The sequence below is a fragment of the Microtus pennsylvanicus genome, chromosome 5 (assembly GCF_037038515.1).
Source record: "Microtus pennsylvanicus isolate mMicPen1 chromosome 5, mMicPen1.hap1, whole genome shotgun sequence".
NCBI lineage: Eukaryota > Metazoa > Chordata > Mammalia > Rodentia > Cricetidae > Microtus > Microtus pennsylvanicus.
Window position 1 is genome coordinate 23445176 of NC_134583.1, and position 17744 is coordinate 23462919.

The 17744-nt window shown below is 43.3% G+C and overlaps 1 protein-coding gene across 16 annotated transcripts in view; it reads left to right on the forward strand.

Moving 5' to 3' along the window:
- Cspp1 (centrosome and spindle pole associated protein 1) overlaps positions 1-17744 on the forward strand; it is a 112563-nt gene that overhangs the window by 3061 nt on the left and 91758 nt on the right. The window lies entirely within an intron of this gene.

Below are 17744 nucleotides of genomic sequence, written 5' to 3' on the forward strand. Positions count from 1 at the left end.
ATAAGGCAATCTTGCAAGGATGCTTGCAGGACCCCCCCCCCCCCCTTAAATGTGATTTTCAGAAAAGCTTGACTTAACTATTATAAATTTCACACTCTGTTTGGTTGTGAGCTGCCGTCTGTTGTTCTTAATTTCTGGCTGGCTGCGGGTTAGAGGGTAAAGATGTTACGCGAGAAAAAAGACACAGACACGCGGTGGTCCCACGTGGGTGCACTTTAATGGAGGAGGGGCAACGGGCAGGTAAAGGTGTGCGGACACAAGGGGGAGGCAGGGAAGAAGAGAGAAGAGAGAGAACTTGTGGCGGCCTTTGCTTTTAATGGGGAATGCAAAGGCTTCTGGGAAATGTGTTGGAGTCCAGCGGAACGCTGGGAGCTGTAGTCTTGCAAAGGAACAACATTTGACCCTTTTGGTTTGATTAAAAAAATTTGGGGGACCTTAAAGGGTAGAGAATGGGAGCGTAGCCCAGTCTCTCATGACTGCTTCCTGCTGGCTCTGGGCGTTGAGGGGTCCAGGGAGTGTCCGATTATTCTGGCGATGTCCCACTGGCGTCTGAGGTCGCTGGTGTCGCTGGTCACTGGTGTCTGGGATGGCTGATTGTACCGCTGGCATTTGAAGTCCTGGCTGTTGTCTGAGGTGGCTGATCGAAGAAACCTGTCTGGCTTTTCCTGAGTAGCTGGGTCATCATTAAGATGCTGGAAGGCAAAAGTTGCATTAGTAAAAGGAAAAAAATTAAAAAGGGGGGGGGAGATCTGGGGTGAGGGGGGATAGGAGATCTGGGGGGGAGATCTGGGGTGAGGGGGGATCGGAGATCTGGGGGGGATCTGGGGTGAGGGGGGGATAGGAGATCTGGGGGGGGGAATCTTAGGATGTCCGGGGTTAATAATGATAAAAAAAATTAAATGATACTTATTCCCTTAATGATCCGCTTGTGTTTGATTTGTTTAGGTGGGTTGGGCTGGCATCCTGGAGCTTAAAGAAAGTGTCTTAAAAGAAATAGATTTTAACCATACATTCCTTAACATTTCAGGGGCCACTGCTGCAGTCAGCGGCTGGCCTGTTATGTTAAAGAACTTTGTTGAGGAGAATCTGCTTACCACTTGAGCCCTTGACTCCGTATTTGATGATGGTACCTGTAACGACAGCTAGGTGGTTATTTATGAATTTAAAGAAGGGAGGGTGTGTTAACACAGCGACGGATGGGGACCACTGTTTTCCCTAGACTGTAGCAGAGGGGACTGAATCCGGCGTCCTTTGGAACTTAAGAGAACAAGGTCCCATCTGAGTTACCGTGTATGAAGGATTATCTTGAGCTGTGGAGATAAACGGTTTAAGATGTGACAGGTGAATCCAATGAGGAATTCCTTCAAGCTTGGCAGCTGTGGGAGTTAAAAGAATTACTCTGAAAGGGCCCTGCCATTTAGGGGAAAGAGGTGAAGGGCGCTGGCCTGGAGGTGAGAGTAATACCTTATCTCCTATTTTAATCGGCGGTGGACATGTATTAGCACATGGTCGAGGTAGTGAATGATCTGTGAAGTCCCACAGTAGTGAACGTAAGTGGAAAAGGAGGGGAGTGAGCAGGTGGTCAGGAAGGGGAGAGGTCCCCGATGAAAAGCCGGGGGTTAAGACCGGCCGCCCATACATGAGTTCAAAGGGTGAAATGAGGAGGGGGCCCCTTGGAAGAGCTCGGAGCCGGAGAAGAGCTAGGGGTAGGAGTCTTACCTAGTTGAGGTGGAGCTCCTGTGACATCTTAACGAGGGCTTCCTTTAAAGAGCGGTTAGTTCGTTCTACCTTACCTGATGACTGAGGATGGTACGGTATGTGAAAATTCCAGGGGATTCCAAGCGCTTTAGACAGATTTTGAGAAATCTGAGAAGTAAACTCTGGACCGTTATCTGACTGAAGAGAAATTGGGAGTCCAAACCGAGGAATAATCTCTCGGAGAAGAATATCAGAGACTGTCTGGGCTCTCTTGTTAGAGGTGGGGAAGGCTTCAACCCACCCAGACATTGTATCCACCAGAACCAGGAGATATTTAATTCTCCTGACTGTGGGCATATGAGTAAAATTCAGCTGCCAGTCAGTTCCCGGAAGGGAGCCCCTTGCTTGGTGGGTAGGGAAAGGGAAGCTACGATATTTAGTCCTGGGATCTGACTTTTGGCAGATCTGACAGGAGGCAGTGGTGGCTTTTAGAAACCTGATGTCCTCAGGCGTGGGTTTGATATGTGTTTTTACAAAATGAAGCAGAGTTTTTTCATTAGGATGAAAAAGCTGGTGTAGGTAGGACAGGATCTGTTGAGTGTTAGGAGGTGTCTGCGAGGCTGTGGGCTGTGCTGTAAGGACTCCCTGAGGTAACTGAGGCAGATCTGAGCTAAGTGCTGCTGTCTTAGCTGCTCTGTCAGCCCGGTTATTTCCCTTGGAAACAATAGAACTGTCGGACTGATGGGACCAACAGTGAATAATTCCTATAGCTTTAGGGAGATAGGAGGTTCTTAGTAAGTCCATAATATGCTCTGAGTTGGTAATAGACCCTCCCTTCTCTGTGAGAAGCCCGCGTTCCTTCCAGATGGCCGCGTGAGATAACAGGATATGAAAAGCATATTTAGAATCTGTGTAGACATTTAAAGATTGTCCCGCGGCTAACTGAAAGGCACGGGTGAGGGCTATCAGCTCAGCCTGCTGGTTGGTAGTATGAGCAGGGAGTGCCTTTGCCTCGACTATCTCTGTGTCTGACACTATGGCATAACCTGCTCTGCGGGTCCCGTCACATAGAAAGGAGCTGCCGTCCGTGTACCAGGTGTGAGTAGCCTGAGAAAGACTGCCCTCTGTATATGTGAGGGGTGGGGCAGTAGGTCCTCTAGGACCTCAATGCAGGAATGGGATGGGGAATCATTAACACCGGGTTGAGGTAGAAGATTTGAAATATTGAGAGGTGGGCAGCACTGGAATGTGAGACTCGTATCTTCCACCAGCGCCACCTGAAGGGAAAGAACTCGAGAAGGGCGTAGGGTCTGTAGGTTTTTGTAAGTTAAGAGGTTAGACAGGTTATGATGAGAGAAAACCGTAGTGGGTGCCCCGAAAGTTAGCTTTTTTGACTCACGAATAAGAAGTTCAGCAGCTGACAAAGCCCGTATGCACTGTGCCGAGCCCCGAGTGGTGAGGTCCATCTTCTTTGACAGGTAAGCTACAGGTGCGAAGGAAGGTCCCAGTTGATGGCCTAGGACTCCCAGGGCATAGCCCTCTTTTTCTGCTACGTAAAGAGAAAAAGGGCGGGTTAAATCCGGAAGATGGAGAGCTGGGGCTTGGGTAAGGGCCTGTTGGAGTCTCTGGAAAGGTTTGGTGATGGGGTGAAGGAGGGGCTCATGCAGAGAGCCGAGAGCTGCTTCATATAGGGGGCGGGCGAGGAGAGAGAATGAGGGAATCCAGGATTGCAGGAAACCAGCCACTCCCAGGAATGACAGAACCTTCTTTGGTGGAAGGAACTGCAAGAGATTGAATTAGTCTTTTTCTGTCCAGGGTGATAGCTTTTTGTGTTGGGGTTATGGTTAACCCCAGATACGTTACCTGAGTGGTGGACAGTTGAGCCTTAGAAGGCGAGACTCTGTAGCCCTTTTCGGATAAAAAATTTAATAAGGTGGCAGTATCAGCCCTGCTAGTCTCCAAAGAGGGGCTACATAGCAGGATGTCATCGACATAGAGTACCAGTTTTGATTTAAGGAGGGACAGTGAGAGCAGATCAGAGGCCAGAGCCTGGCCAAAGAGGTGTGGGCTGTCCCGATTCCCTGAGGGAGAACGGTCCAGGTTAGTTGTGTAGAGAAATTAGTATCAGGATCTGTCCAGGTAAAGGCAAAGATATTTTGAGATTGAGGGCTGAGAGGAATAGAGAAAAAGGCATCCTTGAGGTCTAAGACTGAGAAGTGGGAGGTCCCTGAAGCAATGTTAGACAGAAGTGTGAAAGGAACAACACCATCTCACCAGCCCTCCACACTATCTTTTAAATATTCTGAATGTACTGTGATGTGCCTCCTGAGTAGTAGAAGTGTTGGGTGTAGCACAAATTCTAATTATTCTTAATAATAAAAATCAGGGGGTGAAAGCTGAGAGATCAGAGAAGCGGTGCAGCCAGCCACTAGAGAGACCTTTTACTTCTACCAATGCTCAGACGGAAGGGGTGATCCTGTTCTCAGACTGTCTCCCCTGACTGCTTTAGACTGCACCTCAGACTGCATCGTTGGACTGCAAATGTCTCCACCAAATTCCAGACTGCAATGCTCAGACTGTGTCTGAGCTCCTGTCTCCTCCTGCCTTAGATTCCCCTCTCCACTTTGCTAGTACTGCCTGAACTCTAGTGGCTTAGCTCTGCACTCTGATCTTCAGACAAGCTTTATTTGTTAAAACACAAACAAAATATCAGTACAGTTGGGCCAAGTGCATTAGCAATTCAGCATAGCCAAAGCTACTTCCTGTCTGCCTGCCACTACTGTTAATGTTTTGATAATAGTTGCTCAAGCTTTAAATGCTTTCATGTATTTATTCACGCCCGACTTTGTGTCCTGCTCTCCAACCTTGTGCTCTTCCTTCAGCAATATATAGCATATACTTTTTAGAAAAACTTGGAGTGATTTGTCAAAGTCTGGATGTATCTGTAGTCAGTTCATGAGAATATCATCTGCAAAGGAGGAAAAGGCTGAGACCCTTTCTGGGTAGAAAGCCCCTTTCTAGGTGGATTAATGAGAAACTTCATCTTTCCCTTCGTCTGCTACAGCTCTTTTACAGGTGCCTGCCCTTGCTCCCTGCCTTATTTCTCCCTGAGGGTTTGTCCCTAGTCCTTTTCTCTTGCTGTAGAGTCATTTTCTGCAGGCCACTGCCTCCTATAGTTTTAATATTTTTTGGTTATGATATTTTTGGGATAGTGTCTCACTATACAGCCTAAGCTGTTGTTGACACTTCACCCTACTAATTACTGGGGTTATAAAAGTATGAGCCACCATACCAAACAAATCAGCCCCCCCCCACTAGGTATTGGGAATGGAATCTAGGGTCTCACACCTGCTAGGCAGTGATCTGCTATCCAAGCTACAACCCCAGCCCAGTAATAGACATACATACCAAACCCAATATCAACAGCAATAATAATGCTATTTTTTTGCGGGGGACAGTGTCTTGCCATATGATATGTTTAGGCGATCCTGGAACTCCCTATATAGTTGATGAATGTTCCAGAGATATTTAAATTGTTGGCATTTTTACTGAATTCTTTAAAATTATCTCATATTTGCTCCCCAAATCCCAGACTGACTAAAATGTCATTGTGGTATGGGATATGGTCTAAATATTAGGGCAAGGATCATGTTTTATTTTGCCCACCTTCCCCACAAATCTAGCATCTCCTGCAGTCTAGAATAGTACCCTGGTTTACACAGGAGTCACGTTCCATTTCTCATGCTCCCATAGTGGGGAGAATATGTGCTCTGTCCTGCTTGGGAGAGAGAAGGATAGAGAACATTTTCCCTTATGTTGACTTGGATTATGACAACCAAGAATTGGTAACTAATGATTTAAAACTCACTTTAAATCTAGAGGCTTTCCCTCCCTCCCTTACCCCTTTTTTCTCTTTCTCTTGATTTTTCTTTTACTTTTTTTTTTTTTGTTTTGATTTTCGAGACAGGGTTTCTCTGTGGCTTTGGAGCCTGTCCTGGAACTAGCTCTTGTGGACCAGTCTGACCTTGAACTCACAGAGGTTGACTGCTGAGCGCTGGGATTAAAGGTGTGCGCTACCACTGCTTGGCTCTTACTTTTTTTATAGGGGAGGTTAAAGTAGGTCTTTTTTGTTGTTGTTGTTATTTTGGAAGTGGATTCAGAATCGTATGCTTGCTCAGTACTTGCTCTTTTTGTGAGCTGTGCCTTTTAAAAGGTGAATGTGTAAGTACGTGAAGCCTATGGAAAAGAGTGACGGTAAATTGACAGCTACAGTGACAAGTATCACATTCCCTGTTACATGTGTGATGCATAAGTGTTTCTTCATAACTCTGTAGTAGTTAGCACTTCCATTTTATAAGTGAGGAATCCTAGACATAGCTTAAAGATCATAGCTTGTATTAACCAAAATCAGTAAATGATGAACAATGGGTTTCTAGTCCAGGACTTTTAGCACAACTGTTTTCCTGAAAACTACGTTGTTTGTAGCTACTAAGGAAAAGCACCTGATAATAATGCCATGAAAAACGTGGTTGTACATTCTATATAGTGTCTGGAGATTGTGGAATCCTGTTGCTCTCTTTGACCTGATTTGGGGGGTTCTTAAATTATAAACATTCTTACAGTGTTTTGTATATAGGCCTTGCCCACCAACTCAGTCCCCATTATCCACTAAATAATTTGTGCACAATTTTGTGGCTGAAGTGGTCTTCCATAAATTGCTGCACATTTTTAGGAATAATGAGAAAAGCAGACATGACAGCTACAGGTGTTTTATTGTTTAGGCCTTTGGGGTGCCAGGAACTGCTTTGGGGCTCACTATGACGTCCTGTTGATAATAAACAATTGTACATCAGCATCAGATAACATCCTCTTCCTGGGCATAAGAGCTCAACGCTCTGTTTGGAAACAGATCCCCAGGACTGCAGTGTGGCTTCTTTACCAGTTACATTTTAATCTGCTATAGTAAAGATTCATCAGACGTCCCGTCATAGAATTTCCCCCTCTTCTCCATGGCAAAGCTCTGTTTTCTTAGGCTCTCTCTTAAGTCACCCAAGTCAAGCTCTCTTTTCTAATGCCCTCTTAATAAGAAGCTCAGGGGTTGCCGTTGGTGTGTGTTTGATGCATCCATACACCAGTGATGTAGTAAGTGGCTCATCTAACTTGTTTGACTTCAGTAGTGTTCCTGATAGTCTTTGGCAAGAGGAAAAAGGTCGTTGGTTAATGTATATTTTGTTTATTTATTTATTTATTTATTTATTTTGGTTTTTCGAGACAGAGTTTCACTATTGTTTTAGAGCCTGGCCTGGAACAAGCTCTTGTAGACCAGGCTGGCCTCGAACTCACAGAGATCTGTCTGCCTCTTCCTCAATGTATATTTTGTTGTGGTTACTGTTACTTAAAGTGAATTTCAGAGCTTGTAACAATGGTGCTAATTACTGTAAGGCGTTAGTCCTCATGCTGATCTCTCTTCAGGTCTTCCCGCTCATCCAGGTGAACATTGCCCAGCATTTACTTGTGGGTTGTCCCCTACCTGCGTTCATTTACTGTAGATTGGCCTAGAATCTTACAATAGTTAATTCTTTTTCTTTTTTGATGGCATATATTGGTGATTGAGTGCAGAGTCTTGTAAAAGCTAGGAACTGTCCTACCACTGAGTTACATTCCCAGCGCTATTACTTTTTAATTTTTGTGTAGTTTATGAGACAGGGCCTCATTCTATATCTCTGGCTGTACTGGAACTTGGCATGTAAACCAGGCTGGAATGGGACTCACAGAGATCCACCTGGCTTTTGAGGACTGGGATTAAAGGTGTGTGTCATCATGCCTAGCCCTATTTTTAAAAATTTTGCAGAGGCTGATGGATCTCTGTGAGTTCAAGGACAGCCTGGTCTACAAAGCAGGTTTCAGGCCAATTAGGGCTACACAGTTAGACCCTCTCTCAAAAACAAAAACACCCCTCCCAAGCCAAAACAAATCCAAAACCAAAATTTTGAGTGAGTCTTACTAAGTCCTTAAGCTCACCTTAAATTTGCCAGCTTTCTGCCTCAGTCTGGAGTAGGGCGGAGCTGGATTGCAGGTGTTCCAGTGTATCCGGGCAAAATACTTAACTCTTAAGTATCTTTATGTGGTTCATGTCTTTAAATTTGAGTCTTGAAGTTCTAGCTGTCTTTGGGAATTTAAACTTTCCCAAACCAGACAGCTTGCTCAGATTTGTTTCCAGGGTTCTCTGTGCTCTTCATGTCTCCTATCTTTAGTGATCAGTAGATCTTTCTTGTTACATATTTTGCTACTCATTAAATTAGATGAAGTTTTAGGAAAAAATATATGTTTGAAACATTGTAGTTTTTGTTCAGTGTAGTTGTGCACAATTAATCTCAGCACTCGGGCGGCACAGATAGGTGGCTCTCTGTAAATTAAGATGAGCCTGACTACGAAGCGAATTTCTGGCCAGTCAGGCCAGAAAGACCTGTAAAACCAGTAAGACCCTTTATTAAGAAAAACAAAATTATCTTCAGTGAAGAAAGTGATCTTTTCAGAAAGTTGTGACTAATCTACACAGAGGCCTACAGGTCTTCTGCAGGAAACCACAGCTGTTGCGAGTTCATGAGAGCCCCAGCCATTTCTGGGTTCGGGGGAGGGGAGGGGAGGGGCTGCAGAGGGGCACTGACCCTGTGGGTTCTTATTCTGTCAGGAGAGTCACACAGAGACATGGTGTCTCAGAACAAGGCTTATACTCATGGTTAAGTACCAGGGAGGCACCATGCAGGGACACTTCAACTTCAGTAAGATACAGAGCTCTGTAGCACCTCAGGGACCAGCGCTTCTTGTCTCATCACAGAGACTGGGTTAGGTTACCCACAGGATCTCCTGCTTCATGCTTCTTTTGGTCTTTTTGTTGTTGTTGCTTTTGGGGGGGATTGGGCAAGCCTCACCATGTAGCCTTGGCTGGCCTGGAACTGAGAGTGCAGAACAGGCTGTCTGGATGAATGAACACTTGCCTCTGCCTCCCAAGTGCTAGGATTGTATCCTGTCACTCCCAGCCTTCCTCATGATTGTCTTTTCTAGCAGTCTCTTTGTCGTGTTAGGTCCATGCCTGGGGCATGTTGCTTTTACGGTTTGAATAAGGCAAATGTTATCCTATGGCTATTTTCTGCATGTATGTGCCCTTACTATCTGAGAAATCATTGTTTTAGGGCAAGCAAAGCTAGTCAGTTTTAGTGTATCAAATAAAGGCAATAATATTATTCTTTATTAATAAATTTAACTATACATAACACTATTTTAAATACAACATTTTTGCAGCTGTGTGTTATTTTAAAATTTATATTTTGAGACAAGGTTTCTGGGTGTTCTGGAACTTGCTATGTATGCCTCTGCCTCCTAGTACTGGGATTGAAGGCATGTGTCACCGTGCCCAGAAATGTATTTTGGTCACATTTACTCCTCCATTATTCTCTCCCCCCACCTACCCAGTTCCTTTTTCCAAATAGTTCCCTTTCCATGTTCATGTCTTTTTTAAAATGACCCAACGAGTTTAATTAAATTTTCTTTTCTTGTTGGTTTTTCGAGACAGGGTTTCTCTGTGGCTTTGGAGCCTGTCCTGGAACTAGCTCTTGTAGACCAGGCGGGCCTCGAACTCACAGAGATCCGCCTGCTCTGCCTCCCTAGTGCTGGGATTAAAGCCGTGCACTATTACCGCCCGACTCAAAATTAATTTAAAATAGTCAGGAAGAAGTTTTTCAGGGAAAAGTGTTTTAAAGATTTAAGTTCTTATTTCCTTTTTGTTTTTGATTGTGTGAATATGATTATGGTAATGGCTGTTGCTTTCTTCTGTTAATTTCTTCGGCTTGTAATTGTATCGAATGTTTTTCATTGTGAAGTTTTCATGCATAGGTGTATTGACTGCCTTTCTTTCTCTGCACTTTATCCGGTGTTGTCACCTTCTCTGCACTTTATCCTGTGTTGTCACCTTCTCTGTACTTTATCCTGTGTTGTCACCTTCTCTGTACTTTATCCTGTGTTGTCACCTTCTCTGTACTTTATCCTGTGTTGTCACCTTCTCTGTACTTTATCCTGTGTTGTCACCTTTATCCTGTGTTGTCACCTTCTCTGTACTTTATCCTGTGTTGTCACCTTCTCTGTACTTTATCCTGTGTTGTCACCTTTATCCTGTGTTGTCACCTTCTCTGTACTTTATCCTGTGTTGTCACCTTTATCCTGTGTTGTCACCTTCTCTGTACTTTATCCTGTGTTGTCACCTTCTCTGTACTTTATCCTGTGTTGTCACCTTCTCTGTACTTTATCCTGTGTTGTCACCTTCTCTGCACTTTATCCTGTGTTGTCACCTTCTCTGTACTTTATCCTGTGTTGTCACCTTCTCTGTACTTTATCCTGTGTTGTCACCTTCTCTGCACTTTATCCTGTGTTGTCACCTTTATCCTGTGTTGTCACCTTCTCTGCACTTTATCCTGTGTTGTCACCTTCTCTGCACTTTATCCTGTGTTGTCACCTTCTCTGCACTTTATCCTGTGTTGTCACCTTTATCCTGTGTTGTCACCTTCTCTGTACTTTATCCTGTGTTGTCACCTTTATCCTGTGTTGTCACCTTCTCTGTACTTTATCCTGTGTTGTCACCTTTATCCTGTGTTGTCACCTTCTCTGTACTTTATCCTGTGTTGTCACCTTCTCTGCACTTTATCCTGTGTTGTCACCTTTATCCTGTGTTGTCACCTTCTCTGTACTTTATCCTGTGTTGTCACCTTCTCTGCACTTTATCCTGTGTTGTCACCTTTATCCTGTGTTGTCACCTTCTCTGTACTTTATCCTGTGTTGTCACCTTCTCTGTACTTTATCCTGTGTTGTCACCTTCTCTGCACTTTATCCTGTGTTGTCACCTTTATCCTGTGTTGTCACCTTCTCTGCACTTTATCCTGTGTTGTCACCTTCTCTGTACTTTATCCTGTGTTGTCACCTTCTCTGTACTTTATCCTGTGTTGTCACCTTCTCTGTACTTTATCCTGTGTTGTCACCTTCTCTGCACTTTATCCTGTGTTGTCACCTTTATCCTGTGTTGTCACCTTCTCTGCACTTTATCCTGTGTTGTCACCTTCTCTGTACTTTATCCTGTGTTGTCACCTTCTCTGTACTTTATCCTGTGTTGTCACCTTCTCTGTACTTTATCCTGTGTTGTCACCTTCTCTGTACTTTATCCTGTGTTGTCACCTTCTCTGTACTTTATCCTGTGTTGTCACCTTTATCCTGTGTTGTCACCTTCTCTGTACTTTATCCTGTGTTGTCACCTTCTCTGTACTTTATCCTGTGTTGTCACCTTCTCTGTACTTTATCCTGTGTTGTCACCTTCTCTGTACTTTATCCTGTGTTGTCACCTTCTCTGTACTTTATCCTGTGTTGTCACCTTCTCTGTACTTTATCCTGTGTTGTCACCTTCTCTGCACTTTATCCTGTGTTGTCACCTTTATCCTGTGTTGTCACCTTCTCTGTACTTTATCCTGTGTTGTCACCTTCTCTGTACTTTATCCTGTGTTGTCACCTTCTCTGTACTTTATCCTGTGTTGTCACCTTCTCTGTACTTTATCCTGTGTTGTCACCTTCTCTGTACTTTATCCTGTGTTGTCACCTTCTCTGCACTTTATCCTGTGTTGTCACCTTTATCCTGTGTTGTCACCTTCTCTGTACTTTATCCTGTGTTGTCACCTTCTCTGTACTTTATCCTGTGTTGTCACCTTTATCCTGTGTTGTCACCTTCTCTGTACTTTATCCTGTGTTGTCACCTTCTCTGTACTTTATCCTGTGTTGTCACCTTCTCTGTACTTTATCCTGTGTTGTCACCTTTATCCTGTGTTGTCACCTTCTCTGTACTTTATCCTGTGTTGTCACCTTCTCTGTACTTTATCCTGTGTTGTCACCTTCTCTGTACTTTATCCTGTGTTGTCACCTTTATCCTGTGTTGTCACCTTCTCTGTACTTTATCCTGTGTTGTCACCTTCTCTGTACTTTATCCTGTGTTGTCACCTTCTCTGTACTTTATCCTGTGTTGTCACCTTCTCTGTACTTTATCCTGTGTTGTCACCTTCTCTGTACTTTATCCTGTGTTGTCACCTTCTCTGTACTTTATCCTGTGTTGTCACCTTCTCTGTACTTTATCCTGTGTTGTCACCTTCTCTGTACTTTATCCTGTGTTGTCACCTTCTCTGTACTTTATCCTGTGTTGTCACCTTTATCCTGTGTTGTCACCTTCTCTGTACTTTATCCTGTGTTGTCACCTTTATCCTGTGTTGTCACCTTCTCTGTACTTTATCCTGTGTTGTCACCTTCTCTGTACTTTATCCTGTGTTGTCACCTTCTCTGTACTTTATCCTGTGTTGTCACCTTCTCTGTACTTTATCCTGTGTTGTCACCTTCTCTGTACTTTATCCTGTGTTGTCACCTTCTCTGTACTTTATCCTGTGTTGTCACCTTCTCTGTACTTTATCCTGTGTTGTCACCTTCTCTGTACTTTATCCTGTGTTGTCACCTTCTCTGTACTTTATCCTGTGTTGTCACCTTCTCTGTACTTTATCCTGTGTTGTCACCTTCTCTGTACTTTATCCTGTGTTGTCACCTTCTCTGTACTTTATCCTGTGTTGTCACCTTCTCTGTACTTTATCCTGTGTTGTCACCTTTATCCTGTGTTGTCACCTTCTCTGTACTTTATCCTGTGTTGTCACCTTCTCTGTACTTTATCCTGTGTTGTCACCTTCTCTGTACTTTATCCTGTGTTGTCACCTTCTCTGTACTTTATCCTGTGTTGTCACCTTCTCTGTACTTTATCCTGTGTTGTCACCTTCTCTGTACTTTATCCTGTGTTGTCACCTTCTCTGTACTTTATCCTGTGTTGTCACCTTCTCTGTACTTTATCCTGTGTTGTCACCTTCTCTGTACTTTATCCTGTGTTGTCACCTTTATCCTGTGTTGTCACCTTCTCTGTACTTTATCCTGTGTTGTCACCTTCTCTGTACTTTATCCTGTGTTGTCACCTTCTCTGTACTTTATCCTGTGTTGTCACCTTCTCTGTACTTTATCCTGTGTTGTCACCTTCTCTGTACTTTATCCTGTGTTGTCACCTTCTCTGTACTTTATCCTGTGTTGTCACCTTCTCTGTACTTTATCCTGTGTTGTCACCTTCTCTGTACTTTATCCTGTGTTGTCACCTTCTCTGTACTTTATCCTGTGTTGTCACCTTCTCTGTACTTTATCCTGTGTTGTCACCTTCTCTGTACTTTATCCTGTGTTGTCACCTTTATCCTGTGTTGTCACCTTCTCTGTACTTTATCCTGTGTTGTCACCTTCTCTGTACTTTATCCTGTGTTGTCACCTTTATCCTGTGTTGTCACCTTCTCTGTACTTTATCCTGTGTTGTCACCTTCTCTGTACTTTATCCTGTGTTGTCACCTTCTCTGTACTTTATCCTGTGTTGTCACCTTCTCTGTACTTTATCCTGTGTTGTCACCTTTATCCTGTGTTGTCACCTTCTCTGTACTTTATCCTGTGTTGTCACCTTCTCTGTACTTTATCCTGTGTTGTCACCTTCTCTGTACTTTATCCTGTGTTGTCACCTTCTCTGTACTTTATCCTGTGTTGTCACCTTCTCTGTACTTTATCCTGTGTTGTCACCTTCTCTGTACTTTATCCTGTGTTGTCACCTTTATCCTGTGTTGTCACCTTCTCTGTACTTTATCCTGTGTTGTCACCTTCTCTGTACTTTATCCTGTGTTGTCACCTTCTCTGTACTTTATCCTGTGTTGTCACCTTCTCTGTACTTTATCCTGTGTTGTCACCTTCTCTGTACTTTATCCTGTGTTGTCACCTTCTCTGTACTTTATCCTGTGTTGTCACCTTCTCTGCACTTTATCCTGTGTTGTCACCTTCTCTGTACTTTATCCTGTGTTGTCACCTTCTCTGTACTTTATCCTGTGTTGTCACCTTCTCTGTACTTTATCCTGTGTTGTCACCTTTATCCTGTGTTGTCACCTTCTCTGTACTTTATCCTGTGTTGTCACCTTTATCCTGTGTTGTCACCTTCTCTGTACTTTATCCTGTGTTGTCACCTTTATCCTGTGTTGTCACCTTCTCTGTACTTTATCCTGTGTTGTCACCTTCTCTGTACTTTATCCTGTGTTGTCACCTTCTCTGTACTTTATCCTGTGTTGTCACCTTCTCTGTACTTTATCCTGTGTTGTCACCTTCTCTGTACTTTATCCTGTGTTGTCACCTTTATCCTGTGTTGTCACCTTCTCTGTACTTTATCCTGTGTTGTCACCTTCTCTGTACTTTATCCTGTGTTGTCACCTTCTCTGTACTTTATCCTGTGTTGTCACCTTCTCTGTACTTTATCCTGTGTTGTCACCTTCTCTGTACTTTATCCTGTGTTGTCACCTTCTCTGTACTTTATCCTGTGTTGTCACCTTCTCTGTACTTTATCCTGTGTTGTCACCTTCTCTGTACTTTATCCTGTGTTGTCACCTTCTCTGCACTTTATCCTGTGTTGTCACCTTCTCTGTACTTTATCCTGTGTTGTCACCTTCTCTGTACTTTATCCTGTGTTGTCACCTTCTCTGTACTTTATCCTGTGTTGTCACCTTCTCTGTACTTTATCCTGTGTTGTCACCTTCTCTGTACTTTATCCTGTGTTGTCACCTTCTCTGTACTTTATCCTGTGTTGTCACCTTCTCTGTACTTTATCCTGTGTTGTCACCTTCTCTGTACTTTATCCTGTGTTGTCACCTTCTCTGTACTTTATCCTGTGTTGTCACCTTTATCCTGTGTTGTCACCTTTATCCTGTGTTGTCACCTTCTCTGTACTTTATCCTGTGTTGTCACCTTCTCTGTACTTTATCCTGTGTTGTCACCTTCTCTGTACTTTATCCTGTGTTGTCACCTTTATCCTGTGTTGTCACCTTCTCTGTACTTTATCCTGTGTTGTCACCTTCTCTGTACTTTATCCTGTGTTGTCACCTTTATCCTGTGTTGTCACCTTCTCTGTACTTTATCCTGTGTTGTCACCTTCTCTGTACTTTATCCTGTGTTGTCACCTTTATCCTGTGTTGTCACCTTCTCTGTACTTTATCCTGTGTTGTCACCTTTATCCTGTGTTGTCACCTTCTCTGCACTTTATCCTGTGTTGTCACCTTCTCTGTACTTTATCCTGTGTTGTCACCTTCTCTGTACTTTATCCTGTGTTGTCACCTTCTCTGTACTTTATCCTGTGTTGTCACCTTTATCCTGTGTTGTCACCTTCTCTGTACTTTATCCTGTGTTGTCACCTTCTCTGTACTTTATCCTGTGTTGTCACCTTCTCTGTACTTTATCCTGTGTTGTCACCTTCTCTGCACTTTATCCTGTGTTGTCACCTTCTCTGTACTTTATCCTGTGTTGTCACCTTCTCTGTACTTTATCCTGTGTTGTCACCTTCTCTGCACTTTATCCTGTGTTGTCACCTTTATCCTGTGTTGTCACCTTCTCTGTACTTTATCCTGTGTTGTCACCTTTATCCTGTGTTGTCACCTTCTCTGTACTTTATCCTGTGTTGTCACCTTCTCTGTACTTTATCCTGTGTTGTCACCTTCTCTGTACTTTATCCTGTGTTGTCACCTTCTCTGTACTTTATCCTGTGTTGTCACCTTTATCCTGTGTTGTCACCTTCTCTGTACTTTATCCTGTGTTGTCACCTTCTCTGTACTTTATCCTGTGTTGTCACCTTCTCTGTACTTTATCCTGTGTTGTCACCTTTATCCTGTGTTGTCACCTTCTCTGTACTTTATCCTGTGTTGTCACCTTCTCTGTACTTTATCCTGTGTTGTCACCTTCTCTGTACTTTATCCTGTGTTGTCACCTTCTCTGTACTTTATCCTGTGTTGTCACCTTCTCTGTACTTTATCCTGTGTTGTCACCTTTATCCTGTGTTGTCACCTTCTCTGTACTTTATCCTGTGTTGTCACCTTCTCTGTACTTTATCCTGTGTTGTCACCTTCTCTGTACTTTATCCTGTGTTGTCACCTTCTCTGTACTTTATCCTGTGTTGTCACCTTTATCCTGTGTTGTCACCTTCTCTGTACTTTATCCTGTGTTGTCACCTTCTCTGTACTTTATCCTGTGTTGTCACCTTCTCTGTACTTTATCCTGTGTTGTCACCTTTATCCTGTGTTGTCACCTTCTCTGTACTTTATCCTGTGTTGTCACCTTCTCTGTACTTTATCCTGTGTTGTCACCTTCTCTGTACTTTATCCTGTGTTGTCACCTTCTCTGTACTTTATCCTGTGTTGTCACCTTCTCTGTACTTTATCCTGTGTTGTCACCTTCTCTGTACTTTATCCTGTGTTGTCACCTTCTCTGTACTTTATCCTGTGTTGTCACCTTCTCTGTACTTTATCCTGTGTTGTCACCTTCTCTGCACTTTATCCTGTGTTGTCACCTTTATCCTGTGTTGTCACCTTCTCTGTACTTTATCCTGTGTTGTCACCTTTATCCTGTGTTGTCACCTTCTCTGTACTTTATCCTGTGTTGTCACCTTCTCTGTACTTTATCCTGTGTTGTCACCTTCTCTGTACTTTATCCTGTGTTGTCACCTTCTCTGTACTTTATCCTGTGTTGTCACCTTCTCTGTACTTTATCCTGTGTTGTCACCTTCTCTGTACTTTATCCTGTGTTGTCACCTTCTCTGTACTTTATCCTGTGTTGTCACCTTCTCTGTACTTTATCCTGTGTTGTCACCTTTATCCTGTGTTGTCACCTTCTCTGTACTTTATCCTGTGTTGTCACCTTCTCTGTACTTTATCCTGTGTTGTCACCTTCTCTGTACTTTATCCTGTGTTGTCACCTTCTCTGTACTTTATCCTGTGTTGTCACCTTCTCTGTACTTTATCCTGTGTTGTCACCTTCTCTGTACTTTATCCTGTGTTGTCACCTTCTCTGTACTTTATCCTGTGTTGTCACCTTCTCTGTACTTTATCCTGTGTTGTCACCTTCTCTGCACTTTATCCTGTGTTGTCACCTTCTCTGTACTTTATCCTGTGTTGTCACCTTCTCTGTACTTTATCCTGTGTTGTCACCTTCTCTGTACTTTATCCTGTGTTGTCACCTTCTCTGTACTTTATCCTGTGTTGTCACCTTCTCTGTACTTTATCCTGTGTTGTCACCTTCTCTGTACTTTATCCTGTGTTGTCACCTTCTCTGTACTTTATCCTGTGTTGTCACCTTCTCTGTACTTTATCCTGTGTTGTCACCTTCTCTGTACTTTATCCTGTGTTGTCACCTTTATCCTGTGTTGTCACCTTTATCCTGTGTTGTCACCTTCTCTGTACTTTATCCTGTGTTGTCACCTTCTCTGTACTTTATCCTGTGTTGTCACCTTCTCTGTACTTTATCCTGTGTTGTCACCTTCTCTGTACTTTATCCTGTGTTGTCACCTTCTCTGTACTTTATCCTGTGTTGTCACCTTCTCTGTACTTTATCCTGTGTTGTCACCTTTATCCTGTGTTGTCACCTTCTCTGTACTTTATCCTGTGTTGTCACCTTCTCTGTACTTTATCCTGTGTTGTCACCTTCTCTGTACTTTATCCTGTGTTGTCACCTTTATCCTGTGTTGTCACCTTCTCTGTACTTTATCCTGTGTTGTCACCTTCTCTGTACTTTATCCTGTGTTGTCACCTTCTCTGCACTTTATCCTGTGTTGTCACCTTCTCTGTACTTTATCCTGTGTTGTCACCTTTATCCTGTGTTGTCACCTTCTCTGTACTTTATCCTGTGTTGTCACCTTCTCTGTACTTTATCCTGTGTTGTCACCTTCTCTGTACTTTATCCTGTGTTGTCACCTTCTCTGTACTTTATCCTGTGTTGTCACCTTCTCTGTACTTTATCCTGTGTTGTCACCTTCTCTGTACTTTATCCTGTGTTGTCACCTTCTCTGTACTTTATCCTGTGTTGTCACCTTCTCTGTACTTTATCCTGTGTTGTCACCTTCTCTGTACTTTATCCTGTGTTGTCACCTT